The sequence below is a fragment of the Crinia signifera genome, chromosome 2 (genome assembly GCF_055691185.1).
Source record: "Crinia signifera chromosome 2, ASM5569118v1, whole genome shotgun sequence".
NCBI classification, from domain to species: domain Eukaryota; kingdom Metazoa; phylum Chordata; class Amphibia; order Anura; family Myobatrachidae; genus Crinia; species Crinia signifera.
This window is the reverse complement of record NC_139218.1, coordinates 279700714-279712555: the sequence shown is the minus strand read 5'-3', so window position 1 is coordinate 279712555 and position 11842 is coordinate 279700714. Positions and strand designations below refer to the sequence as shown.

The 11842-nt window shown below is 41.0% G+C and overlaps 1 long non-coding RNA gene across 1 annotated transcript; it reads right to left on the bottom strand.

The window, feature by feature from the left end:
* Nucleotides 1–8490: 8490 nt before the first annotated feature.
* On the bottom strand, nucleotides 8491–9254 carry LOC146059053 (uncharacterized). Its single transcript, XR_014470122.1, has 3 exons — nucleotides 9229–9254; nucleotides 8671–8947; nucleotides 8491–8529 (listed from the first exon to the last, which is right to left on the bottom strand). It is a non-coding gene; the product is annotated as an uncharacterized LOC146059053 (long non-coding RNA).
* Nucleotides 9255–11842: the final 2588 nt, after the last annotated feature.

Genomic DNA, 11842 nt, shown 5'->3' with positions numbered 1-11842 from the left:
ATGCCTATCCCTAGTAAGGCCACATGAGGAGGGATCCCGCCCATCTTGACAAACCCCACCCCTAAATAGACCCCGCCTCCATGAGGGCTGCTCCCAAAAAATTCCCGGGCTAGTTTTTCATCCCATTCCGCCCCTGGGATGTTAGTGTGGAAGTACAATGGAATGAGGGTGATATTTTTGTACTGTTTAAAAGGATATTAATGATGAGGATGTTGAGGATGTTGTTTGTGTAAGTCAACCAGCAGTGGCAGCATTTATTGCCTGCGATAAAAATAAAACCATTGTGATACATGGGTATAAGACATAAAGGGTGTGGGATTATTTTAACCCAAATATTAACAGTGGGCCTGATTCAGACTTTCCTGAAGAAGAGAGGTAATTGCTATTCAGTAATTTCTGCACTTCTGCACATGCGTGCACTGGAGCATGCAAGTTGGAGAACTTAAACTGTGATCTTGCCATGATCACAGGTTAAGATGTGATGGGAGGGTTGGGGAAAAGGGTGTTGATTCAATGATTTGGGGGGTGGGCTGCAGAATTTTCTTGGAGTAGACCAGAAGATGCAGGCATGTCTTGGCCTCTCACCAGGAGGCCCACAGTGGCTGCATGACATCACATGCAGCTGCTGTGGCCCAAAACATGGCTGGCCTGTGCCTGACTTGGCAGCTAGGCTTAACAGCCAGGGAGTTGTCAGTCATGTGTAAGCAATTTGCTGTGTAGTAAAGCCCTTGCACAATAACGATGTGCCCACTAACTTTGGCAGAAAATGGAGAGGGAGTCAGTGAGAGGGGCAGCCCTGCCCTGTAGTGGCTACCGCCGAAGGTTGCATTTTTCAGAAATTTTGCAAAACTACATCCAGCTTTAGAATCAGGCCTAAGGTTTGTAAAGGCCTCTACTCTACTATGCCAAAGTTAATAGAGGCAGGGACATTAACCATCTAGGCACAGTATACATGTTGCAGCAAGTTTATTAAAATTATTATACAATATTATAATAATTTGTAATTAACACCCTCATCATTAACATCCTCATAAGTGATCTGAAATAGTCCTTCCAAAAAAATAGATTTTGGGTGCACAAATAAACCAAGCACTTCAGCCACAAAAGTAGCAATCCCTGTCACTGAAGTGCTTAGTTTGTTAAACAGTAGGTGGGAGGTCCAAAAGAACAATTATTCCATATTAGACCATTTTTCTTTTCTTAATAAGCTGTATCTTTGTGAGGCATTGGAGACAGTGTTGTTTGCATAGACATTTTTATTGTTTTTTATTATTTATAGCTCACATAGAGTACTAATACTTTACTAATTTGCAACACATGTTTAAACAGATATGCATGCAGTATCATTGGTCATTATATATGCTGTGTGTTTGTGCCAAAAATAATAACTTTGAGCTGATCAAAACTGACTGGAAATCATTGTCATTGGGGCTAATAATGCTGTACTAACACAGGCCCACATTACATGATTTTAGCTGTTAAATTGGGCACACACTAAAAGACTATCTTTCCAATCTGGCTGGTTGTAATGAAAATCAAAGCAATGCAAAACAATCTCTAAGTTTATATATTTAAAAAAAAAAATATTTAAACTGTTTTTTAAATATATATTTAAATTGAATTTTATTAAATAAAAGAAAAAAACTATTTCTGAGCAGTGGTTAAGTGGTTAACTAAAAAATATCAGAATGTGGGACTTTACTGTCAACTTCAATACAGAGCATAATGTTAAACGGTACTTTTTTAGTTTCACGGCGGCAGCGCAAGACGCTCTAGCTTGAATATTGGCAGCTTGCCACACTGCCTTAAGCTACGCTTGTAGCATAGCGACTGTTTGAATTCTGGCAGCTTGCCAGCTGCCTGGCCGCCTTACAGTATCAGGCTACTTGTTAAGTTTCAGGGCGGCAGCGCGTGCCGTCTTACGCTGACTTCTCCGTGGCATCCCAGCGCTGCTACCCCTAACCTCCTGTCAAGTGAGTGCCTCTCACACAGCGCTTGTGCCCACGTGATACGCCCTCTCCTGTGGAGAGGGGATCATGAGGTCGCCGGCGGAGAGGCGCTCCATCTTTGTGTTACGTAGGAGTATCTCAGACGCTACAGTAGCAATGCAATCATAGACTCCATGTGTGTGATAGGTTTGAGTGACTCAGACGCTCAAGCACCAAGGCAATGATACCCTCCTGCCTCTGACCTCTGAGTAGCTATTGCTCAGATGTATGATATGGCAGGTTTGAACGTGTTCCTGAAACACCCCCACCATCCACACCATCCCGAAGCGTGGCGAGTGGCGGCGGTATGCATCCTACCTTTTCATACCCTCACCATCCACGTCGGCGTGGAGTTGATTTTATATAGTGTGGCGAGTGCAGCAAGTCACCGAGCCCGAAGCGTGGCGAGCGGACGTGGATAACTTCACATGTATTCCGCGTCCCCTCGGGGGGTTTGAAAAGGTTGGTAGGACGCGTACCGCCGCCGCTTGCCACGCTTCGGGATGGCATGGATGGTGGGGGTATGAAATGGAGGCATTTGCCAGAATGTAACATGAAGCACTGGCAAATGTCTCCATCATTGTGCATCAGACGCAAGAGAGTCTCATTGCTTGAGTGTCTGAGGCGCTCCTACCTATCACACACATGGAGCTGCTGCTGGAGCGTTTGAAACGCTCTTACCTAACACAAAGTTGGAGCGCCTCTCCGCCGGTGCCCTCATGATCCACTCTCCACAGGAGAGAGGATATCATGTGGGCACAAGTGCTGTGTGAGAGGCACTCACTTGACAGGAGGTTAGGGGAAGCAGCGCTGGGCTGCCACGGAGAAGTAAGCGTAAGGCGGCACGCGCTGCCGCTCTGAAACTAAACAAGTAGCCTGATACTGTAATGCGGCTAGGCAGCTGGCAAGCTGCCAGAATTCAAACAGTCGCTACGCTACAAGCGCAACTTAAGGCTGTCTGGCAAGCTGCCAATATTCAAGCTAGAGCGTCTCGCGCTGCCACCGTCAAACTAAACAAGTACCTGTTAAACAATAAAAAAGTCTAAGATACAGCGCTGGGTTTTTGCTGAAAAGAATTAATTTCAAACTATCTAGGAACATTTAATAATAAAATATCACACAATGTACATTTAATATAAGAATTCTCATGAGATAAGTATGATAAACATATATATATATATATATATATATATATATATACATATATATATATATATATATATATATATATATATATATATAGCGTAAACGGCTGGCACTTCTCCTTCTTCAAAGGTATTTTTTTGGGGCCAGGTGCCTTCAGCGGGGGAAACAGCAAGTAGATGTCCCAAGTATATAATGAGAATAGCAGCGGCCCTCAGGACTTAATGAAGAAAAGAACGACAAGTAGCCAAAGCGATGACGTTTCAGCCCTTACAGGCTTTTATCAAAAAACAGCTGTTTTTTGATAAAAGCCTGTAAGGGCTGAAACGTCATCGCTTTGGCTACTTGTCGTTCTTTTCTTCATTAAGTCCTGAGTGCCGCTGCTATTCTCATTATATATATATATATATATATATATATATATATATATATATATATATATATATATATATATATATATATATATGAAAAATTGTTAAAAAAATGTTAAAAAGTATAATAAATGGGGATAATTCCAGATAGCATTCAAATGTATTGGAGAGAGTCCGTTTTTATCCAAATCAACACCAATGGATATATATTTACCAGATGATTCGAATGTCCCTTTTAGGAAGAATTAAGCAAAGTCCCGGTGATTACCCAGTTATGGATACCAAATGTCACTCAAATTTTTGAATAATGCCATTTTGAGGTATACAAATACCCAGCTTGAGTACTGCAGAGTGGAACTCAGTGGTGGGATCCAAGATGGTGGTATAAACTGGTCCAGATAGGGTCTGGTATGTTGGATCCAAGAATGGCTGGAGGAGGTATGAGATGGAATGTCTCTCTAAGTGCAGGCTAGAATGGAATGCTGTGGCTCAACACGTTTCGGCATGTTCACACGCTCCTAAATTCATAAAAAATGCAACTTTATATACACACACTCAGTCAGGTATATAAAGTTGCATTTTTTATGAATTTTATGAATTTAGATATCTATGTTGGTTTATTATGTAGTCACGATTTGTAGTGATATGAGAAAATCATGCCGACATTATACTGTCGACATGTGATATTCGGAGAAATTCATTCATTTAATTATTTGAAATGGTAACTTTTCGGATAAGATTCACTCTCTCCTTATATGTAAAAAATCGTTAGAAGTGAACTATGTACACTGTATATGTTATAATGGTTTTTAAAATGTTTGCTATATTTAAAAAAAACCAGCCGCAAGATATATGCGCTATATTTTATGATCCAGTTATTTAGAAACTTTTAACTTTTTAAACTTTTAATATGTTGTTAAAATTATATTCTGTCTTTTAGTTTTGAAAAAGTTCTTGCTATATAGGATCAGTCATACTATGTAAAAGCTAAGAGCATTATTAATTGCACCCGGCTGCTGTTAATTGTAAATCACGACGGGCTTATAAGGAGGATCCTGACCGACGCCAAGCCAGCCCTCTGTTGAAGTCCTAGTGATGAAACGCGTAGGAACGTGGCCTGGCATCGCTGACTTGGTGCTTGTCCACTGATCAGATGAGCCCAGCCACTCTCAACTTTCCATGAGGGATATATTAAGCTGTTAACACTGCGGTTGTGCCTAACCGCCTGCTGTGGTACGTGACCCTGTACTTTTACTTGCGTGGTTTTTAACGGAATAAAAACCTATCATTTTGATTACTGCACTATGGAGTGCTCCTGTTTATTTATTTTCTAGATCATTGTTACCTATGGAATCCAGGTGTTGGTGGAGCTGCCGGGTTACAAATATACCCAGAGTGCCTATTAAAGTGATACCCTTGTTTTGGGCCAAAGACTCATATATCTGTGGACATTTAAATAAGGTTTATTTTGCGCACTTCATTTTTTTTCATATATATATATATATATATATATATATATATATATATATATATATATGTATAGCGACTGGAAATAATGGGCACTCAGGGACTAACAGAGCAGGTGAACGTAGGACAGGTTTATTCCTAGAGGTCATAAACCTGTCCTACGTTCACCTGCTCTGTTAGTCCCTGAGTGCCCATTATTTCCAGTAACTATCTACTAGGGGCTGCAAGGCCCTGTTGGTAGGCACCAGGGCAAGCTACATTACTTGGGCTCTACCCAAGTCCTGAGTGCCGGTCCAACCCTTTGGATATATATATATATATATATAGTTAGTTTGGCGGTGCGGCACTCCCTGTGCGTATCAAAGTAGATGATAAGTTGGTGCCCGCCGAGATGTAGTCTGTAGGAGACAGACTGTATACGTGCGTGATGGCGGCGGCACTCAATCAATAAGAGGAGACAGGAGACCTGATAACTTCCCAACGTTTCGAAGCGCTGCGGCTTCTTTATCAAGGTGCAAAGAACAACAAACATACAGTGTACAATGACATACCTTTAAGCTGATTCGGATCCCCTCACGCCCACCAGCCGTCCCGCCCGGCTCCATCTAGTGACGTCATCCAGGGGAGACGTCCGGCGCGGCTGCAAAGGGCATCCACAATCTGCCCATACCTGCAAAACAGTGATACAATGTTAAAAATATGAATGAAGGATGCTTTAAAATGCCATAAAATACAATCGGGTCGCATATGCTAGAAATACACTACAAATTTATAAAGTGCAAACAATAAGACGGGCGTCCTATGACCCCGATCTGCTAGGTGAAACACACTACAAAACATGCTAAAACGCGACTCCTGATACATGTGTATAACAATCTTAAAAAGTGGTGCAATAAAGTGCTTATATGAAAAAATTGCTATGTGAAAACTACATGTTCCTGCAACATGTGAAAGAAAACACGGTTGGTCTCTAAGCAACAGTACACCCACCCGCAAAAGGGGGGGGGGGGGTGTTCAAGAAAGTGCAGCAACTATCTAGGAGCTGACCTAGGGGCTGATGAATGACAGATCCCCAAATTAGAGATGTTACGGCAACAATGAGCATAGGCCAGGCCTCCCTACAAAAAGTAAGAAAGTCCGGCGTGCTCATTTAAGCCCCTGGGGGACAGTGTGTCGAGCCGATGTATCCATCTGCTCTCTGCTCTGCACAACATTAACCCTCTGTCTCCCCCTCTTTTTAAGGGTGGAATCTGCTCAATTATCCTGTGTCTCAGGGAGGCTAGTGTGTGGCGGGCCATGGCAAAATGCCTAGCCACGGGCTGTTCACTACTCCCCACTAATAGGGCTTGTTTAATGGCAGACCTGTGGGCTGCAGCCCTTTCCTTAAACGTGCGGATTGTTTTGCCGACGTGGTGTCGGCCACACGGACAGCTCACAAGGTACACCACATAGTTGGAGGAACATGATACCCTCTGTTTGATTTTAAAAGGCTTGCCGGAGTACGGGTGACAAAATGTATCTCCTGCAATCATGAAGCTGCAAGTGGTGCACCCGCAACACTTGTAACAACCAGGTTTGGGTGTCCCGAGAAAACTGGAGGGCATCTGGGGTTTGGCTTCAACCACATCGTTTTTAATGAGGTAGTCCTTCAAATTTTTCCCTCTGGTATAAGCACACATAAGTTGGGAATTGTGCAAGGACCGCAAAGCTGGATCAGTCCAGATGATGGGCCAATGGGATTTGGCCATCCTATTGATCGGCCTGCTTTGTGAGTGAAACGCATTCACCCAAATAAACTTGTCCGCTTTGTTGTCACGGTTAGTGGGCCTCATTGCTTGTTCCCTAGTCAGAGCTAGGGCTTTGTTTTTAGATTTTTAAAGATCCTCCAACGAGTAACCCCGTTCCCTGAATTTCTCAACCATATTGGAAAGAGCCCCTTCCAATTCTTCTGGGTCGCTGACAATTCTGCGAACCCTGAGCATTTGGGAGAATGGCAATCCTGCCTTCAGCGGGGGAGGATGGTGGCTAGAGGCCAGTAGCAGATTATTGCGGTCAGTTGGTTTGCAAAAAAGTGAAGTGGCAATCCTGCCACCCTGATTCTTAATATTGACATCTAGAAAGTGAATGCTTTCTTTGCTGATGTTATATGTCAATTTTACCGGGGAAGAAGAAGCATTATGGCTCTCCAACAAATCCTCCAGCTCCTCTCTGGGACCAGCCCACAGGATCAGCAGGTCATCTATGTACCTGGTGTACAGCACCAGATGCCCACTGATCCTGGGGTCTTGGTAGAAAAGCTTATGCTCCACAGTGAACATATAACTATTGGCTAGCGACGGGGCCACAGAGGACCCCATCGCACACCCACACTGCTGGAGAAAAAACTGGTTGTTAGACATGAAAAAATTTCTGGTCAGTGTAAGCTTCAATAATTTGATAAACAGGTCAATGTCGGGACCCTTATACAAAGGATTCTCTGTAATGAGTGACCTGAGACAGAGGGTTAATGTTGTGCAGAGCAGAGAGCAGATGGATACATCGGCTCGACACACTGTCCCCCAGGGGCTTAAATGAGCACGCCGGACTTTCTTACTTTTTGTAGGGAGGCCTGGCCTATGCTCATTGTTGCCGTAACATCTCTAATTTGGGGATCTGTCATTCATCAGCCCCTAGGTCAGCTCCTAGATAGTTGCAGCACTTTCTTGAACACCCCCCCCTTTTGCGGGTGGGTGTACTGTTGCTTAGAGACCAACCGTGTTTTCTTTCACATGTTGCAGGAACATGTAGTTTTCACATAGCAATTTTTTCATATAAGCACTTTATTGCACCACTTTTTAAGATTGTTATACACATGTATCAGGAGTCGCGTTTTAGCATGTTTTGTAGTGTGTTTCACCTAGCAGATCGGGGTCATAGGACGCCCGTCTTATTGTTTGCACTTTATAAATTTGTAGTGTATTTCTAGCATATGCGACCCGATTGTATTTTATGGCATTTTAAAGCATCCTTCATTCATATTTTTAACATTGTATCACTGTTTTGCAGGTATGGGCAGATTGTGGATGCCCTTTGCAGCCGCGCCGGACGTCTCCCCTGGATGACGTCACTAGATGGAGCCGGGCGGGACGGCTGGTGGGCGTGAGGGGATCCGAATCAGCTTAAAGGTATGTCATTGTACACTGTATGTTTGTTGTTCTTTGCACCTTGATAAAGAAGCCGCAGCGCTTCGAAACGTTGGGAAGTTATCAGGTCTCCTGTCTCCTCTTATTGATTGAGTGCCGCCGCCATCACTCACATATATATATATATAATATATATATATATATATATATATATATAGAGAGAGAGAGAGAGAGAGAGAAAAGGGGTTTTCAGGGTGCGCTAGGACCTTTCAATTATTTAAGACAGTATGGTTTAAAATAGGAAAAATTTAATAAACATTTGCTCACAGAGCATAGCAGTATAAACAAAGGTCGAATTGATACACTTTACAATGTATAAAATGACATAAACACGACTTCCTCAGGGGCACAATACAACAGTAGGCAACGATGGTCACACTGTGAATTACAGTAAATACAAATAAATACAATGTCCATAAATTGGATAAAAACAAATAAGAAGAAGAGGGTAATAGGTTGAGCAGGTGTAAGAAAAGGGAGAAGGAAAACGATTAAATATTGGTCCTTTGGATCACATACCAGTCAATGGTTTAGGGTTTGGACACCAACCAAATATAGAAATTTCACAAAGAGGAGATGTCCTTAGGTGATTATAACATAATGTCCTAGAATTAAAGTTCAATAAAATCCTCAGTATAACATTTCGCTTAATTCAAAACAGATTATTTTCCTTTTGAAGTATGATGAAAAAAGTACATACCACCAGCTTGTTTACAGATGGATAAACAAATAGAGAAACCATTCAAAGTTATACGGCTATAATGACCACTTTCAATTGTAGATAGATAAGGGGAATCTGGTGAAGTGAATAAGATTGACACTCTATTATAATCAATTCAGCAACCTCTGCAAGTAGGGTAGAGATTGGCAGAAAAATACATAGAATTAAATAAAGTATATATCAATACATACTATTTCCGACTAAAGAAATGTACATAAAAAAAATATTTTTCATAATTTTTTAACGGATTACATTCTTGAAAAAAATTAAGTTTAGAGGAACAACAGCATGTTCAACTCACATATTAAACCATAACATCAAACAGCAAAAATTTACCAATATAGGTGAGTACTTACTAGTAGCCCAATGGAAAGATGTGTACTGCTCAGCTCCAAAAGTGAGAGTGACAGACCAGTGAGTGAGCTGGGTATATATAGGGTGTAGAAAAAACGTCACTTCCTGTAGCTGTTAATGGGATGTGAACTATAAAGTGCCTATAAATGGGCATATGAAAAAAAAAAAAAAAAAAGTGTGTTCCACCTAGAGGAAATGCTGCTAAATAGCGCTACTATAGGTAAAAATAGATTGGGGAAGTTAAAAAGAATTTTTTGTTGAAAAATATAATTATATGGTGCTAATATAGATACGGGTGTGATATCACTTAAAGGAATGTGAATATTGATATTAATCGATTATAACTAATATACATCAATGGTTGATTGAATTACTAAATTAGCCTCACAATGAATATAGATGGTGAGGTGATAGTGATAAATAAATGTTACAATTCATCAAAAAAAGAATGATGATGAAGGTGATAAAAAATAGCTATGAGATCATGGTTTAATTTACAAAAAAACTGCATATAGTACAAAACAATGTAAAAAGAAGGATTCAATTGTATATTACTGAGGTCAGAAAATTGACAATAATTAATATTAAATTGTAAAAAAGAGAGAAGTGGAAAAAATTATAAGGAAAATGAAGAAAAGGGGGGGGGGGGGGGGAAGCCACAGAATTTCTCAGAGAAAGGTCACTATGTCGACCCCTTCATTTAGACCTCTAGGAGATAATGTATCTAGAGTGTAAATCCAGTAGCTTTCTTGCTGGATGAGCTTGCGGCCTCTATCTCCACCCCTTGGATTCTCCTTGACTTTTTCGAGTATGGTAAACTTGAAATTATCTTTTGTAACTGTCGAATTGTGGTGATCAAGAAAATGTCTAGGCAGACTATGAATGCGTACTTTGTTTTTAATATTTCTCATGTGTTCCTGTATCCGTATTTTTGCTTGTCGGATGGTCTTACCAATGTACTTCAGGTTACAACTGCAAGTAATCATATATATAATATGATCCGAATTACAGGTTACAGAGTCCTTGATGGTATAGATTTTTCCATTATTCAAAGTGCAACTGAATTTGGTCTTATCAATGAATTTGCAACAAATGCATTTGTTGCATGGTAGAATGCCTGCTCTTTTTTCAAGAAAGTTGTTGGTAGCCGGTACTTTATTAATTGATGATTTCAATCTACTTGGAGCCAACATAGTTTTGAGATTGGATGCTCTCCTAAATACAAGATTGGGTTTATTCGGAAGGTGAGATCCCAGTACGGGGTCCCGCAAGAGTAAATCCCAATGGCGCTCAAGTGTCCGCTTAATTTGTTGGTTTTCACAGTTGAATTGTGTTATAAATGGTCGGCATTTAAAATCAACTTTGTCTTTCTTAGATTGTACTAGTAATGAATTTCTTTCTTGGGTAAATGCTTTATCCTTCGAAGATTCGATGAATGGCCTATCGTACCCCCTTTCAAGGAAGCGATCAGACAACAGTTGTGATTGTTGTTCGAAATCAGAGGTTTTACTACAGTTACGTCTTAATCGGAGGAACTGGGCGTAGGGGACGCTCTTTTTCCAAGTGGGGTGATGACAACTGTTAGCCGGGATGTAACTGTTGGCTTCTACAGCTTTAAAATTAGTTTTTGTGGTAATTTCTTTGTCTGGTATACCTTCAAGTTCAAGATCTAGGTATTCGATTACCGTTGGATGGGATTTAAAAGTAAATTTCAGATTGTACTCATTGATTTGTAGATGTGTCATGAAATCCTCAATACTTGTTTGGTCACCTCGCCATATAAAAAGCAAATCATCGATATATCTGCGGTACAAGATGATGTTTTCTTCAAAGGCAGTACCATAGATGTGGTTCTCCTCCCATGCCCGCATGTACAAGTTGGCATAGGCGTGGGCAAATTTAGTGCCCATAGCCGTGCCTTGTTGTTGGAGGAAAAATTGTCCGTCAAATTCAAAAAAATTATGGACGAGAATGAAATTCATACTTTCAGTCAAAAAAGTGAATTCAGAATCTTTCATCAAGGGGTTGTTCTTAAGGGTTTTTCCCACCGACTCGAGGCCTTTGATGTGTGGTATAGAGGTGTAAAGGCTCTGTACATCAATAGTGAGCCAACAAAACTCGGAGGACCAAATTTTCCCTTCCAATAGATTTAACACAGCGGTACTATCTTTAAGATAAGAGCGTGTTTGTAGGACATAAGGCTGGAGTTTTAAGTCCAAATAATGGGACAAATTGGCCGTAAGAGAATTGACTCCAGCAATGATCGGACGACCAGGTGGATGCAATTTGTCCTTATGCACTTTAGGAATGTGGTAAAACACTGGCATGGTGGGGAATTTGACGTTCATAAAGTCAAATTCATCTCTGCAGATGACTCCCTTTTGGAGGCCTGAATGTAAGAGAGACTCAAGATCCAGTTTGAAATCCTCCGTCGGATAACTAGACAATTTGGCATAGGTGGTTTGGTCACCAAGGATCTTGTTGGCTTCAATTAAATAGTTGGTTTTGTCCTGCACAACGACAGCTCCTCCTTTGTCTGCTGAACGTATGATTGTATCTTCATCTTTTTTGAGGATATTCAAAGCTTTATTTTCCCTGATGTTCAAATTGTGGGAA